An 18,085-nucleotide genomic window follows, 5' to 3' on the forward strand; every position below is an offset into this window, starting at 1 on the left:
CATTCCTCAGTAAGTCACATGACAGCCCACTTGGAGTTTGCCAAAAGGCACCAAAAAGAATTTCAGACCATGAGAAACAAGATTCTCTGGTCTAATGAAACCAAGATTGATCTCTCTGGCCTGGATGCCAAGCGTCACACCTGGAAGAAACCTGGAACCATCCCTACGGTAAAGCATGGTGGTGGCAGCATCATGCTGTCGGGATGTTTTTCAGTGGCAGGGACTAGTCAGGATTGAGGGAAAGATGAACAGAGCAAAGTACAGAGAGATCCTTGATGAAGACCTGCTCCAGAATGCTCAGGACCTCAGACTGGGCTTCACCTTACAACGACCCTAAGCACACAGCCAAGACAACGCAAGAGTGGCTTCGGGACAAGTCTCTGAACGTCCTTGAGTGGCCCAGCCAGAGACCAGCCTTGAACCCGATGGGAATGTCTCTGGAGAGACCTGAAAATAGCTGTGCAGCAACGCTCCCCATCCAACCTGACAAAGCTTGAGAGGATCTGCAGAGAAGAATGGGAGAAACTCCTGAAATACAAGTGTGCTAAGCTTGTAGCATCATACCCAAGAAGACTTGAGTCTGTAATTGCTGCCAAAGGTGCTTCAACTAAGTACTGAGTACTTTGTTGAAACACCTTAAGTATCATATTGTACCTCCGGGGGGGGGGGGGGGGGGGACGACTATTTAATCCATCTTAGAATACGGTTGTAATGTAACAAGATGTGGTAAAAGGGAAGGGGTCTGAATACTTTCCGAATGCACTGTAAGGTTGTAAACCAAAATTTCCATTGAGCAGTTACAGGGAAACAGGAAAACTTGAAATAGTACGGCCTGTTTCAAGCATGAGGATGATTTTGCATAAATCCTCTCTAAAATACACCTAATTTGCATAGCTGAAGATATTCATCAGCTCATAATGACAGCTCTGAAACCATTAAAAGCCCAGGGATGAGATAAGATCTAAAACAATCTTTCCTCATTACAACACCAGTGTACCCTACACAACGTCCTACCTGCAGAAACTCCCATTACCTGTGTATATAATAGTCTCACTAGACAGCCATTCAACTAGTCACCATTCAGTAGTTTATCCTCTGTGCTTGTCTCCATAGTTAAAGTAAGGACTACTCATTTCAAGCAGCATATTGTAGAAGCATGTGGTCAGAGTGTATCTAAGGAAAATCAAATATATATTATTCAATGACCTTGTCTAATACATTCTCTCAACAATTACTTCTCTACCCTTCATGCCAATTGGAATGTAAACCTGGATGTGTCAAAGGAACTTGACAAAATCCCAATACCATCAAAGCACTACAGTAGTGGCAACTCTTCTCCAGAGAGGAGAGAGAAAGCATTTTCCATGAGGCCCGAAACAGGAGCTCCTTCAATAGTGGAAAGGCTATGTGCCGAATGCAACCTGAACAAGTGAGAAGTCTGGCTGCAGTGGCTGAGGCCTGCCAGTCCACAGTAGCTCCCCTCTCCCCACTGCTTTTAGTGGACCAGAAGGGGTGTCATCTCTCATACGTAATCACATTCGGCAGATAGCAACAACATCTAATCTAACACAGACGGAGTCTCTAGCATTGAAAGACAGCTGCTCTAGCATTGAAAAAAACAGTAACTCACACACACGTCCAGGGACTCGGTGTGGTATGGAAGTGTTCACGGCCTAATCTATATATAACCGATTGTAGCACTGTGCATTGTGGGAATTTGCACAGGAAGTGCCTAGCATGATATCGCGCTCACAATCTGCCTCTATTTGCAGAAACAGTTTTAAAATTGAGTACAGGAAAAACAAGACATTTTTATATTTCCACTGAAGTCCCTGCGTTTGTAATTAGACATGCACTCAGGGGAAATGTAGCTGCCTCCCTCTGTCATTCATATAGTCTAAACACTGTCCAAAGGATTTCACGTTACTGGAACAAAAGACTTATGTCCTGTGTGGCGTGTAAACATGTCAACATGTACCAATGTCCAGCTCACGTTCAATGCAAAACAACCACAACGTAACAGAGGTCCATTGACTCGAGAGAACATAGCTTATCCAGAGAGAGCTTCATCTTGAGAGACCTTAATGGACAAAGAGTAGAAAGCAACGTTGATCAAAATAATCAGATTCCATAAATAAGCCCGGTCTAGTCTCTATCAACAGGGAGCAGCACAACCACTAGGCTCCACAGAGACTCTCATGGGCAGTGGTGTGATGGAGCCAAGACTCCAGGACCCAGCAGGGTTATATATGCTGCCAAGTATAGGACAACTTTCCTTGCAAAGACACAGGTCACAATTTCTTAGCATTTCACCAAGCCTTGACTGGAGCTCTTCGACGACAGGTCTACGGAGTAAGAATGGTGGACCATTCTTGATACATACGGCAAACTGTTGAGCGTGAAAACCACAGCAGCATTGCAGTTCTTGACACAAACCTGTGCGCCTGGCACTTACCATCATACACCGTTCAAAAGGCACTTACATTTGTCTTGCCCATTCACACTGAATTGCACACATGCACAATCAATGTCTCAAGGCTTAAAACATCTTAAACCATTCTCCTCCCCTTCATCTACACTGATTGATGTGGATTTAACAAGTGACATCAAAAGGATAGTAGCTTCATCTGGTCACTCCATGTCATGGAAAGAGCAGGTGTTCTTAATGTTTTGTACACAGTGTAGGTTACCTGGAATTTGCCTTAGCTAGGGGATAGAATATATACATCCAGGTAACGAAGGAGTACAACGCACAGGCAAGACATGGGTATCAGTTACAACAGGAAGTGTTTCATTTCTGTAACAGCCAGAACTACAGAAAGTCAAATATAATTACCTAAAAATCTTTACTGTAAGACATTCCCTCAAACTCCTTTTTTTTTTCTTTAAAGAGTTTAATTGGACGACAAAGCAAAATGAGTTTGCTGTAGTACCCCAGAGTGTTAATGTCAAGAACAGAACAGTGCTGTCTGCCCAGCAGGCACAGTGCGAGGCAGAGAAAGTTGTGCCTTCTCAGTGTGAGACAGGAATCAAAGGAGAGCCGACAAGTGCCTGGCCAGACAGACTGTGTGCCAGCAACACCTTTGAAAAACGTGGCTCACTGGCTCAGAGCACCAATTAAAGAGATTCACAAAGACTTCTCTTCATACCACTACAGCCTGTGGAAACAGATCTTTGTAGAGTACAGTACAGGCAATGAGAATATCGTCAGACGCAATCTGGAGCATAGCACGTTGCTTTTCTGAGGGACGATCCAATGGTGTCACACTAAGGGTTAAGGGTTTAGGCGTGTCAGTGGTGGTGTGGTGAAAGAGAATTCAAAGCGGTTGGCTGGTGACATGCAGGTTTAAATATGATGCTGATTAACTCCAGCACGCTTTGTTTCCTCTGAGGCAGGAAACATCCACTGGAGGAATGTCAGAGAAATATGGACCTGATTCAGGACAGTTTGTTCGAGAAGAAAGAGAAGGAACACAAACAGAGAAGGCCTAAGGCCATTATGAAATATAATCCTATTATTCAGGCCAGCCGTTATCCTTTCGTCCAATCAGAAAAGGACATAACCTAACTTGACAAAAAAATAGCATTTTAATCAGAAATGAAATCTAATTAATAATATTTTAACTTAGATTCACCATGAAAATAATACAGAACAATCCATTGAAGATCATAGTCTGACTCAGTCACAGTCCTCTTAATTGATTAGCATTTAACTTTATCAGAGAACTTCCTGCTTGACATGGCCTCCCGTCTGTCTACCTAACAGACAGTTTCATACGTTAGCCTTAAATGACCTGGGAATGTACAGTCATGTTTGGACACACCTACTCATTCAAGGGTTTTTCTTTATTTTGAATATTTTCTACATTGTAGAAGTGAAAACATCAAAACTATGAAGTAACATATGGAATCATGTAGTAACCCTCCCCCCCCAAAAAAAAAGAAACAAAAAAAAGTGTTAAATTAAAGATAGATTTTAGATACTTCAAAGTAGCCACTCTCTGCCTTGTTGGCAGCTTAGCACACTCAGTACAAAGCTCTCCCTCACCCTCCATTTGGCAAATCTGACCATAACTATCTCCGGATTCCTGCTTACTCGCTCAATACGGAAGTGGTCAGATGATGCAGATGCTAAGCTGTAGGACTGTTTTGCTAGCACAGACTGGAATATGTTCCGGGATTCTTCTGATGGCATTGAGGAGTACACTGGCTTCATCAATAAGTGCATCGATGACGATGTCCCCACAGTGACCGTACGTATATACCCCAACCAGAAGCCATGGATTACAGGCAATATCAGCACTGAGCTAAAGGGTAGAGCTGCCGCTTTCAAAGAGCGGGACTCTTACCCGGACAATTATGAAATCCCGCTATGCCCTCTGACGAACCATCAAACAGGCAAAGCTTCAACACAGGACTAAGATTGAATCCTACTACACCGGTTCAGATGATCGGATGTGGCAGGGCTGGTAAACTATTACGGACTACAAAGGGAAGCACAGCTGTGAGCGACACAGTGACACGACAAGCTAAATTACTTCTATGTCCGCGACGAGGCAAGCAACACTGAAGCATGCATGAGAGCACCAGCTGTTCCGGACGACTGTGTGAGTATGACCTTTAAAACAGGTCATCATTTTGGCCACAGGTCCGAAAGGATTACCAGGACGTTTTCTCTACTCTCTGGCAAGTGTATTCACTGACATTCTCTACCTGTCCCTGAACAAGTCTGTAATACCAACATGTTTCAAGCAGACCACCATAGTCCTTGTGCCCAAGATCACCAAGGTAACCTGTCTAAATGACTACAGACCCGTAGCACTCACGTTTGTAGTCATGAAGTGCTTTGAATGGCTGGTCATGGCTCACATCAATACCATTATCCCAGAAACCCTAGACCCACTAAATTTGCATACCGCCCCAACAGATCCACAGATGATGCAATCTCTATTGCACGCCACACTGCCCTTTCCCACCTGGACAAAAGAAACACCTATGTGAGAATGCTATTCATTGACTACAGCTCAGCGTTCAACACTACAGTGCCCTCAACACTCCTAACTAAGCTAAGGACCCTGGGACTAAACACCTCCCTCTGCAACTGAATCCTGGACTTCCTGTCGGTCCGCCACAAGGTGGTAAGAGTAGGTAACACATCTGCCACACTGATCCTCAACACAGGGACCCCTCAGGATTGTGTACTCAGTCCCCCCTGTACTCCCTGTTAACCCACCCATGACTGCATGACCAAGCATGACTCCAACACCATCATTAAGTTTGCCGATGACACAACAGCCTGATGACCGACAATGATGAGACCGCCTATACGGAGGAGGTCAGAAACCTGGCAGTGTGGTGCCAGGATAACAACCTCTCCCTCAATATGATCAAGACAATGGAGATGATTGTGGACTACAGGAAAAGGAGGGCCGAGCATGCCCCCATTCTCATCGATGGGGCTGTAGTGAAGCAGGTTGAGAGGTTCAAGTTCCTTGGTGTCCACATCACCAACAAACTGTCACGGTCCAAACACCAAGACAGTCGTGAAGAGGGCACGACAACGCCTTTGAGACTGAAAAGATTTGGCATTGGTCCTAAGATTCTCAAAAAGTTATACAGCTGCACTGGTTGCATCACTGCCTGGTATGGCAACTGCTCGGCCTCCGACTGCAAGGCACTACAGAGGGTAGTGCGTACGGCCCAGTACATCACTGGGGCTAAGCTCCTGCCATCCAGGACCTCTATGGCAAGCAGTGACAGAGGAAGGCTCTAAAAATTGCCAAAGACTCCAGCCACCCTAGTCATAGACTTTCTCTGCTGCCACACGGAAACGGTACTGGAGCGCCAAGTCTAGGTTCAAAAGGCTTCTTAACAGCTTCTACCCCCAAACCACAAGACTCCTGAACAGCTAGTAAAATGGCTACCCAGGATATTTGCATTGACCTGACCCACCCCCAACAAATTTCAGCTTGTTACAAAACAAGCAAACTGCTGTGAAATATATTGTCAATAACCAAAGATATTGTATTTTCAGCTGATGTACAAAACTTAAAGTAAAAGATGCAACAACAAAACGCATAGAAAAGAGCACATAGAAGCAGTAGATCTGTTCTTAGACTTGCTTTCAATGATAATGATAGATCTATAACTCACATTGTACTGTGAATTTGGTCAGGTTGCCCAAAAAGTTACATACTGCAGCTTTAAATGGATCACAACATTTTATTTGCAACTTTAGGTAGAAAACCAATTGCTTTTGCTCATGATGAAAATAAATGGTGTGGTCATCCTCACAAGTCAAGTCAGTTCTCCATGAAAGCAATTCAGTGTGTCCTTTTAGCAACTGAATGCTTCAACCAAACTCTCCTTGAGTCCAACAAATGTCAGCTTTCTGAGAGGGCTATGGTTCAATTCTCATATGAAGACTGTTCCTACAAGCACAAAACTTGAGATATGGGCTAGTGACTAAAATGTTGTGACAAACCTAATCAAATAATATAAATTGTAAACCAATGCACGAAGAAAACATCTTAGTGTGATTAGTGACATTTACCATTAAACCCAACCCCAATACCATTGCAAAACATTATACTGTGTGTGTTTGGGACTTCCCATTGAAGACCATGACATTGAAGCCATTAGAACTGCTGTAGCCTAATGGTTTGCTTGTTCACCAGGAATGGTCTAACTAATCTAGATATTTTTTAAGGGAATAAACCACAAAGGGCTATTTCCTGGACACATATTTAGCCAAGAGAAGGATGTACTGAATTTATTTCATGGAGGACTGGCTATAGGGATGGCAGGTAGCCTAGCGATTAAGTAAGTAACAGAAGAGAGAAAAAAAAAAAAAAAAAAAGAGTCTGCGGTTCTACCCTTGAGCAAGGCCCAATAACTGCTCCCTGGGTGCTGATGACATTGATGTCGATTAAGAAAGCCCCACGCAGCCCAACGCACCTCTCTGACTCCTCTCTGAGAACCTTCGAGAAGGACAAACATCTCTGCAGCACTCCAACAATCAGGCATTTATGGTAGTGGCCAGACGGAAGCCACTCCTCAGTAAAAGGCACATTACAGCCCACGTGGAGTTGCCGAAAGGCCCCTACTCTCTGGTCTGATGAAACCAAGATTCTTTGGCCTGAACGTCAAGCGTCACGTCTGGAGGAAAGCTGACACCATCCCTACGTTGAAGCATGGTGGCAGCATCATGCTGTGGGGATGTTTTTCAGCGGCAGGTACTTGGAGACTAGTCAGGATCGAGGGAAAAATGAACGGAGCAAAGTACAGAGAGATTCTTGATGAAAATCTGTTCCAGAATGCTCAGGACCTCAGACGACTACACACAGCCAAGACAACACAGGAGTGGCTTCCAGAGAAGTTTCTGAATGTCCCCGAGTGGCCTAGCCAGAGCCCGGACTTGAACATCTCTGGAAAGACCTGAAAATAGTTGCAACACTCCCCATCCAACCTGACAGAGCTTGAGAGCATCTGCATAGAAGAATGGGAGAAACTCCCCAAATACAGGTGTGCCAAGCTTGTAGCATCATACCCAAGAAGACTCAAGGCTGTAATCACTGCCAAAGTTGCTTCAACAAAGTACTGGGGCGGCAGGGTAGCCTAGTGGTTAGAGCGTTGGACTAGTAACAAGGTACAAATCTGTCGTTCTGCCCCTGAACAGGCAGTTAACCCACTGTTCCTAGGCCGTCATTGAAAATAAGAATTTGTTCTTAACTGACTTGCTAATAAAATAAAGGTAAAAAATAAAAAATACAAATAAAAAAAAAAAGAGTAAAGAGTCTGAATACTTATGAAAAACTGAAATATCACATTTGTAAACATTTCTAAAAAACAGTTTGATTTGTCATTATGGGGTATTGTGTGTAGATTGTTTTATTTAACTAGGCAAGTCAGTTAAGTAATTTTATTCCAAACCCTCCCCTAACCTGGACGACACTGGTCCAATTGTGTACCACCCTATGGTACTCCCAATTACGGCCGGTTGTGATACAGCCCCGGATCAAACCAGGGCCTGAAGTGATGCCTCTTCCACTGAGATGCAGTGCCTTAGACCGCTGCGCCACTCGGGAGCATTGACTGAAAAACAATTGAATCCATTTTAGAATAAGGCTGTAACGTAACAAAATGTAGACTACTTTCAGAATACACTATGTGCATTATGTGGTGCTTTGCGACATACAATGTCCAAAAGTTACCTAGTAAAACACACAAGCAATCACAGTAATAATACTGTAAAAGGAAAACGTCCGTCTCCCGCTCACATGCTTCTATTCTATTTGTATGAATATTTTGGTCTCTGTCAACATTCCCAGAATATTTATTGGCCTCTAACAGAAACCCATCCGGTTCAACAGTGACACTGACACCACTAGCTCCTGGTGTATTTTTGTCTTGCCTCAGGGCTGATATGCAGGCACAGCCCTTATAAGACACTTATAAGTGACAGGGAGTAGTGAGACCTTGTGTAACTGTTTTTTGTCTCCCTTGAATGGGCAAGGGAGAGATTATTCTGAAAAGCTCACATGAAAAAGGTAGAATATTAACATATCTGCTGTAACAATGGGAATAAGGCCCTTATAGAAAAAAATCATTTGGCCATTGAGAGGGCTCAGGATTAAAGTCAAATTGGCAGGAACTACTGTACATCCAGTAAGAGCCAGGTTCTGCTCCCAAGAAATCTTGACCTGGAATACAATCATATAATTTGAGATGGTTTGGTTCCAACCGCTGTGTCTTTGTGAGACGCAGAGTATGTGAACGGATGATCTCTACATGTGTATGTAACAGTATAACTTTCGTCCGTCCCCTCGCCCCTCGAACCAGGGACCCTCTGCACACATCAACAACTGCCTCCCACGAAGCATCGTTAACCATCGCACCACAAAAGCCGCAGCCCTTGCAGAACAAGGGTAACAACTACTTCAAGGCCTCAGAGCGAGTGACGTCACCGATTGAAACGCTATTAGCGCGCACAACCGCTAACTAGCTAGTCATTTCACATCGGTTACATGTAGTTCCCACCGTGAAGCATGGAGGATGGTGTGGGGGTGCTTTGCAGGGGACACTGTTGGTGATTTATTTAGAAATCAATGCACACTTAACCAGCATGGCTACCACAGCATTCTGCAGCAATACGCCATCCCATCTGGTTTGCGCTTAGTGGGACTATCATTTATATTTCAAAAGGACAATGACCCAACACACCTCCAGGCTGTGTAAGGGCTATTTGACCAAAGAGACTGATGGAGTGCTGCATCAGATGACCTGGCCTCAACCCAATTGAGATGGTTTGGGATGAGTTGGACCGAAGAGTGAAGGAAAAGCAACCAACAAGCGCTCAGCATATGTCGGAGGAAACACCGTTCAACTGTGTTCAACTGGCGACTGGGGTCAGCCTGCAGGCACCCGGCCCGCCATAAGGAGTCACTAGGACCCAATGAACCAATTAAACCCCCCCCCCCTTTCCTAACCAATTGTGCGCTGTCCTATGGGACTCCCGGCCATGGCCAGTTGTGGCTTAACTCTTAAACTTAACCCTAGCGGTTTAGCCACCTAGCTAGCGGTTTAGCCACCTAGCTAGCAGTTTAGCCACCTAGCTAGCAGTTTAGCCACCTAGCTAGCAGTTTAGCCACCTAGCTAGAATTCATAACATCTCATGTTTTGCCAATTCGTAACATATAATAGGAATTGTAATTCGTAATGTGATGACATCCACAAATGAATACATGCCATATGAAACAAAATATTTTGCTAAATGGAGTGTCTCAAATGTATATACAGGTAAAAATACAAAATTCTCTGAGACCAGGTTGTCAAGACAGCCTTGGTTACAACTTATCTATGTTGAAGATGTTACTCAGATCAAATTGATGACTGTAGGCTATTTCAATAGTTTAGTGTCTCAAATAATCATACATGCACCATAGAAAACACTTGATTTTGCAGTAACAGTGCAGGGCCCGTATGCACACATCACCCGTTGTAAAATATGGATCATGATCTTTTTAAACTAGGACTGTGCAGTGGTGGAAAAGTACTCAATTGTCATACTTGAGTAAAAGTAAAGATGCCTTAATAGAAAATGACATAAGTAAAAGTGAGTCACCCAGTAAAATACTACTTGAGTAAAAGTCTAAAAGCATCTGGTTTTAAATGTAGTAAGGTACAGTGGTGGAATAAGTACTCAATTATCATACTTGAGTAAAAGTTAAGTTAAAGTAAATGCTTTACATCAAATTTCTTATATTCAGCAAACCATACGACACGATTTTTTTTTTTTTAATTTACGGACAGACAGAGGCACACTCCAACACTCATACATAATTTACAAACTCCGTATTTGTGTTAATGGAGTCCGCCAGAGCAGAGGCAGTAGGGATGACAATGCGTTATATTGATAAGTGCGTGAATTGGACCATATTGCTGTCCTGCCTGAGCATTTGAAATGTAACGAGTACTTTTGGGTGCCAGGAAAAATGTATGGGAGTAAAAAGTACACATTTTCTTTATGAATCCAGTGGAGTAAAAGTAACAGTTGTCACAAATATAAAAGTACAGATACCGCAAAAAACTATTTAAGTAAAAATACTTTGCATTACTACTTAAGTACTTTACACCACTGGGACTGTGTAACCAAACACTATTTATACAGTATTCAGAATCCGATAGCATCTCCCAATAAATGTATAAATATTTCAGTTGCACGCGTTGAACATAAATAATACGAGCTAAAGTTGAATAGAACACACGTGCGATGTATGTTTAAAGTGTTAAAAACTCACCTGAATAGTCGGTCAGTCGTACACTCACGCTCAAATGAGAAACAGACTGTCATTCACTGACATCTGTGTGTCAATTGAAACGAACTTCAAAATGACAGCTGTCCTAATCAAAACGCCTTGTTTTGTCCAGAATAAACAACGTTTCCACCGAGCAATAAACTTCAAGGTATCCAACTTCTATCTCAGTCAGTTGACTACTGAAAATGTTATGAAGTTATAGCCGACAAACCGGAGCCGGATAAAGCCTGACAAAGTCTTTAGAGGAGGTGCTACGGAGTTATGACGTCCAATGAGAAGCTGAGCGACCTTGGAGCGTAAATTTGCTGCCAAACGAATCCTCGGATCAACTGTGAGCAACTTTCTCCCTGTAAGTAGACCTCTAAAAACATTTTGGAACTAATGCCTTTGAGAATAAATGGAGGAATAGTTAATGCATTATGTTGTCTAGCATAAAGAAGTTGCACAATTTGTCGTGACCGTCTTGACAGTGGGTAACATGTGACAATAGATGCCCAAGGCAGCACCCAAATAGTTAACTCCAAGGAGTCAATGTCAATAGACAGGATAGACATAATAAGAACGCACTCACACACACACACACGCGCGCCCTTCTCCACATTGCAGGGTATTTTATTGCCCTGAGACAGCTATGCTTTTGGACGACTTCAGTTACAGAGAGCGAACAAACCCTCCACACACTGACATAACAAATTAGGGCTTCGGAATGACAAACCAGCCTCATAGTAAAGTGAACCTAGAGGATCAAGGAGCTAACATGTATAACCTGCCACAATAGCCTATGATAAGTACATCTCCAGGATGTATCACAACCGGCAGTGATTAGGAGTCCCATAGGGCGGCACACAATTGGCCCAGCGTCGTCCGGGTTTTGCCGGTGTAGGCCGTATTTGTAAATAAGAGTTTGTTTTTAACTGACTTGCCTTGCCTTGCCTTGTTTTATTTTTTATTTTATTTAACATTCCAAAACAGGGCCTAAGGGGCCTCTGTGAGTGTTTAAGAGTGAGTTATCCCATACATTTGGAAAACAGGCCCTATGGAAACATATTGTAAAAATAATATTTCCTATGATAATTTGATTGTGCAAAAAAAACTACTTTTTTGTTTAATTTTAAAAATCCGAGACTGATCATATGACTTGATGTGTGGAAACATAGGATTAGCTGTCCATCTACAGGACAAAAGGTGCTATTGCAAATCCATAACAACTTGCACAGCACAGCCAACATGGTCAACTTCTCTCTCTGCCAGTGGTGGCTGGTGGGAGGAACTATAGGAGGATGGGCTCATTGTAATGGCTGGAACAGAGTTAATGGAACGGAGTCAAGCATGTGGTGTCTATATCTTTGATGTGTTTGACACCGTTTCATTTACTCTGTTTCAACCATTACAATGAGCCCATTCTCCTATAGCTCCTCCCACCAGCCTCCACTGCTCTATGCGTTATATGCTACAAATATTATTATTATAAAAAAATATATTTTATTTTTATTATTATAAAATGTCAAATTACAAATAAATAACAAAAAAACATAGGACATCACCTTACGTATTTTTCTCTGAAGAAACATAAAATAACATTAAAATAACATTATGAATATATTATTATGTATTATATTTCTTAACCAGCAGGGGGCAACCTGCTAACATAAATTGTGCATCTATCTTGACATGTTCTTCAAAACACAAATGAGATTTCATTAATTGAGTAAGTCCTGAAAGTATTGCTTTGTATATAGAATTCAATTCTTTATAATGTACTGGAAAGTTATATGTTTCTGAGAACTTTCTATATCGCCCGAACAGATCCACAGATGATGCTATCTCTATTGCACTCAACACTGCCCTTTCCAACTTGGAAAAAAGGAACACCTACGTGAGAATGCTACATTGACTACAGCTCAGCGTCCAACACCATAGAGCCCTCAAAGCTCATCACTAAGCTAAGGACCCTGGGACTGAACACCTCCCTCTGCAACTGGATCCTGGATTTCCTGATGATCTGCCCCCAGGTGGTAAGGGTAGGTAACAACACATCTGCAACGCAGATCTTCAACACATGGGCACCTGAGGGATGCGTGCTCAGTCCCCTCCTGTACTCCCTGTTCACCCATGACTGTATTCTAAACTATCTATTGCATCTTAGCCTATGCTGCTCTGACATTACTCATCCACATATTTATATATTCTCATTCCATACCTTTACTTAGATTGTGTGTATTAGGTATTTGTTGTGAAATTGTTAGATATTGCTTGTTAGATATTGCTGCACTGTCAGAATTAGAAGCATTAGCGTTTTGCTACACTCGCAATGACATCTGCTAAACATGTGTATGTGACCAATAAAATTTGATTTGACTCTATGCCCAGGCACGACTTCAACACCATCATTAAGTTTGCTGACGACACAACAGTGGTAGGCCTGATCCCAGACAACAAGGAGACAACCTATAGGGAGGAGGTCAGAGACCTGGCCATGTGGTACCAGGATAACAACCTCTCCCTCAACATGATCAAGACAAAGGTGATGATTGTGGACTACAGGAAAAGGAGGACAGAGTACGCCCCCATTCTCATAGACGGGGCCTGGTATGGCAGTGATGCCCCTCCATCCCCTCTTTTACGCTGCTGCTAGTCTCTGGTTATTATCTAGGCATAGTCACTTTAACTCCACCTACCTGTACATATTACCTCAATTACCTCGACTAACCTGTGCCCCTGCACATTGACTCTGTACCGGTACCCCCTGTATATAGCCTCCCTACTAATATTTTACTGCTGCTCTTTAATTATTTTATTTTTTTATTTTTTACTTTTCTATTTTTTACTAAACACTTATTATTCTTAAAACTACATTGTTGGTTAAGAGCTTGTAAGTAAGCTGTGAAGGCTACCTGTGTCCTGCATAACTTCATGAGGATGGACAGGAGGGGATCTGCAGGAGGGGTTCTGCAGCTCAAGTCTGCTGCTCTGCAGGATGTTTCAAGGATGGAGTTTCCAACAACTCAGCAAGAGGAAATCCGTGTGCAGGAGATCTTCACCTCCTACTTCTTCGAAGAGGGTGCTGTTCCCTGGCAACACCATAGACTACACTATGCACAACCAAGGGCTCTTTTAAGAGTCATTGACATTGCATTAAGAGTATTCTTCTATTTACTTAGCTATGTTAACTGCAGTTATTCAATTCCCAGTTTCTCTCTCTTTGAATCCTACTTCTCAGGTGAGGGTACTGTTTAGGTAAGGGTGTGACGTCTGTACAAAAACAAAACGGTCTATTTTAAATAATCCATATTGAAAAAATTGAGAACAATTCGACACCCTATAAACCACACCTACACACTCATGTATCAATCTGATTGATGAACTGACTGTGTTGTGCAGTAAGCAGACTTGACTGTATAACTGTGGCTCTGTACACCTTCAAAGAATAGGCAAGAGGGCAACCATGGGGAATAATAAGACACTTTATTATTTCTATAACTACGCTATAATGTTTGTCCTCGTGTGTTCGTTCATGTTTTTCAGCATAGAGTACTCTGCAGCCAATTAGTGTGGTGTGTTCACACCACACTGATTCCTGTTGAACATTTTCTCAATAACGGTCTCTCTCCTTCACTTCATCCCTCTTCTCCCTAAATCCTTTAGTTTATATCAGCTGTGTCGGGGAACCCCTCCTGCATCTGAGCTGGCTACATAGAGGGCACTTGGTCAGGTCAACAGGAAGTATTATTAAAGAGATGCTTCACATTGGGATTACATTTATGCATGTATTTATAACACTTGATAATGAACTTCTTTCAATAAAGCGTTTCATATTCTCTACTAGTTGAAATTAAGTCTCATTTGATGAAATACTACACCTATCCTGTGTTTATCAGATCAATGCAGATGAAGGGAATTAGATATTAAGATGAACTGGTTTTAGAGTATTAACATGATGCATAGGAAGTGTAATGTACTGTTTAAAAATATTCTGTATATATGAATTACAAATCAGTCTTTTAACTAGTTAAATCCTGTTTCTAGTCTATTAGTTACAATGTGTAACCATTGATTGGTAAACACTGAAGTGTATAATTGTAATACATACATTCAGACGGTGTCATTCAAAGACTGGAATTTGATACGACTGAAAATGAAAGACATTCATACCTGAACTGCACCTTTAATTGCCAAGGTAGAGTACATGATCAATGAATATATTAAATGTACAGGCTACCAATCTCATGCTTGTTATTAACTACATGTATATACGACTAGCATCCTTGGCACAAAGTTATATTCTACTCAATCCATAGGCTTCATTAATGTCATTTAGACTGTTTTGAAGTTGATACAACTGGTTAATGATAGCTGAGGTTCATAGCTAGGTTCTGAACTAATATGTATACCAAATGTTTGGGTCAAATCACCGATAGGCTAGATACAGTTGAAGTCGGAAGTTTACATACACCTTAGCCAAATACATTTAAACTCAGTTTTTCACAATTCCTGACATTTAATTCTAGTAAACATTCCATGTTTTAGGTCAGTTAGGATCACCACTTTATTTTAAGAATGTGAAATGTCAGAATAATAGTAGAGTGATTTATTTCAGTTTTTATTTCTTTCATCGCATTCACAGTGGGTCAAAGTTTACATACACTCAATTAGTATTTGGTAGCATTGCCTTTAAATTGTTTAACTTGGGTCAAACGTTTCAGGTAGCCTTCGACAAGCTTCCCACAAAGTGGGTGAATTTTGGCCCATTTCTCCTGACAGAGCTGGTGTAACGGAGTCAGGTTTGTAGGACTCCTTGCTTGCACACAATTTCAGTTCTGCCCACAACCTTTCTATAGGATTGAGGTCAGGGCTTTGTGATGGCCACTCCAATATCTTGACTTTGCTATCCTTAAGCCATTTTTCCACAGATTTGGAAGTATGCTTGGGGTCATTATCCATTTGGAAGACCCATTTGCGACCAAGCAACATCTTTAGACTGATGTCTAAAGATGTTGCTTCAATATATCCACATTTTCCCTCGTGATGCCATCTATTTTGTGAAGTGCACCAGTCCCTCCTGCAGGAAAGCACCCCGACAACATGATGCTGCCACCCCCGTGCTTCACGATTGGGATGGTGTTCTTCGGCTTGCAAGCTTCCCCCCTTTTCCTCCAAACATAACGATGGTCATTATGGCCAAACGGTTCTATTTTTGTTTTATCAGACCAGAGGACATTTCTCCAAAAAGTATGATCTTTGTTCCCATGTGCAGTTGCAAACCGTAGTCTGGCTTTTTTATGGCGGTTTTGGAGCAGTGGCTTCTTCCTTGCTGAGCAGCCTTTCAGTTTATGTCAATATAGGCCTTGTTTGACTGTGGATATAGATAATTTTGTACCCGTTTCCTCCAGCATCTTCACAAGGTCCTTTGCTGTTGTTCTGGGATTGATTTGCAATTTTCGCACCAAAGTACGTTAATCTCTAGGAGACAGAACACGTCTCCTTCCTGAGCGGTATGACGGCTGCGTGGTCCCATGGTGTTTATACTTGCGTACTATTGTTTGTACAGATAAACGTGGTACCTTCAGGCATTTGGAAATTGCTCCCAAGGATGAACCAGACTTGTGGAGGTCGACAATTTTCTTTCTGAGGTCTTGGCTGATTTCTTTTGATTTTCCCATGATGTCAAGCAAAGAGTCAATGAGTTTGAAGGTAGGACTTGAAATACATAAACAGGTACACAATTGACTCAAATGATGTGAATTAGCCTATCAGAAGCTTCTAAAGCCATTACATAATTTTCTGGAATTTTACAAGCTGTTTAAAGGCACAGTCAACTTAGTGTATGTAAACTTCTGACCCACTGGAACTGTGATACAGTGAATTATAAGTGAAATAATCTGTCTGGAAACAATTGTTGGAAGAATTACTTGTGTCATGGACAAAGTAGATGTCCTAGCCGACTAGCCAAAACTATAGTTTGTTAACAAGAAATGTGTGTAGTGGTTGCAAAACAAGTTTTAATGACTCCAACCTAAGTGTATGTAAACTTCCATCTTCAACTTGAGCTAGCTACACATCCATAGGCATACATGTATTTTTATAATCCATTGCACTATAAGCAAGAACACAAACTCAGAAAAAAACAGGCATTTTTTCAGGACCCTGTCTTTCAAACATAATTAGTAAAAATCCAAATAACTTCACAGATCTTATTTGTAAAGGGTTTAAACACTGTTTCCCATGCTTGTTCAATGAACCATATACAATTAATGAACATGCACCTGTGGAACGGTCGTTAAGTTAGGGGGAGTGATGAGCTCTACAGCAGTCTCACAACTCAATCGCTGGTTGAAAACTGTTTTCTGCCCCTCCCAAAAGATAGAATTTGTAGATAATTGGCCCTCTTTCTGGGACTCACCCACAAACAGGACCAAGCCTGACCTGCTGAGGAGTGACGGACTCCATCCAAGCTGGAGGGGTGCTCTCATCTTATCTAACAACAGAGACAGGGCTCTAACTCCTCTAGCTCCACAATGAAATAGGGTGTAGGGTGTTAGCCAGCCTGCCAGCATAGTGGAGTCTGCCACTAGCACAGTCAGTGTAGTCAGCTCAGCTATCCCCATTGAGACCGTGTCTGTGCCTCTACCTAGGTTGGGCAAAACTAAACATGGCAGTGTTCGCCTTAGCAATCTCACTAGGATAAAGACCTCCTCCATTCCTGTAATTATTGAAAGAGATCATGATACCTCACATCTCAAAATAGGGCTACTTAATGTTAGATCCCTTACTTCAAAGGCAATTATAGTCAATGAACTAATCACTGATCATAATCTTGATGTGATTGGCCTGACTGAAACATGGCTTAAGCCTGATGAATTTACTGTGTTAAATGAGGCCTCACCTTCTGGCTACACTAGTGACCATATCCCCCGTGCATCCCGCAAAGGCGGAGGTGTTGCTAACATTTACGATAGAAAATGTCAATTTACAACAAAAAAAATATGTTTTCGTCTTTTGAGCTAATAATAGTTATGAAATCTATGCAGCCTACTCAATCACTTTTTATAGCTACTGTTTACAGGCCTCCTGGGCCATATACAGCGTTCCTGTAAAATTTGAACGGAAATGGCGCCACACCAAACTGGAAGTCTTCCGACTAGCTTGGAAAGACAGTACCGTGCAGTATCGAAGAGCCCGTACTGCTGCTCGATCATCCTATTTTTCTAACTTAATTGAGGAAAATACAAACAATCCGAAATTCCTTTTTGATACTGTCTCAAAGCTAA

At 42.0% G+C, this 18,085-nt stretch overlaps 1 protein-coding gene and 1 long non-coding RNA gene across 13 annotated transcripts in view; one reads left to right on the forward strand and one right to left on the reverse strand.

The window, feature by feature from the left end:
• The window catches only part of LOC110523755 (F-actin-monooxygenase mical2b), a 90,159-nt gene extending 78,812 nt beyond the window's left edge, over window positions 1–11,347 (reverse strand). For 11 of the 12 annotated variants that reach the window (XR_016495358.1, XM_090232419.1, XM_090232409.1 and 8 more), the window contains exon 1: window positions 10,800–11,347. The gene's annotated coding sequence lies outside the window, so the exon portion shown is untranslated. Of the gene's footprint in view, window positions 1–7,943; window positions 8,095–10,799 lie in introns of all 12 variants that reach the window. The other variant, XM_090232426.1, reaches the window with a different exon arrangement.
• On the forward strand, window positions 11,061–14,639 carry LOC149985522 (uncharacterized). The gene is made up of 3 exons (XR_016495361.1): window positions 11,061–11,166; window positions 12,624–12,838; window positions 13,188–14,639. It is a non-coding gene; the product is annotated as an uncharacterized LOC149985522 (long non-coding RNA).
• Window positions 14,640–18,085: the final 3,446 nt, after the last annotated feature.

This window comes from Oncorhynchus mykiss, chromosome 1 (genome assembly GCF_057628025.1).
Source record: "Oncorhynchus mykiss isolate SJ-2025 chromosome 1, ASM5762802v1, whole genome shotgun sequence".
Classification (NCBI taxonomy): Eukaryota; Metazoa; Chordata; class Actinopteri; order Salmoniformes; family Salmonidae; genus Oncorhynchus; species Oncorhynchus mykiss.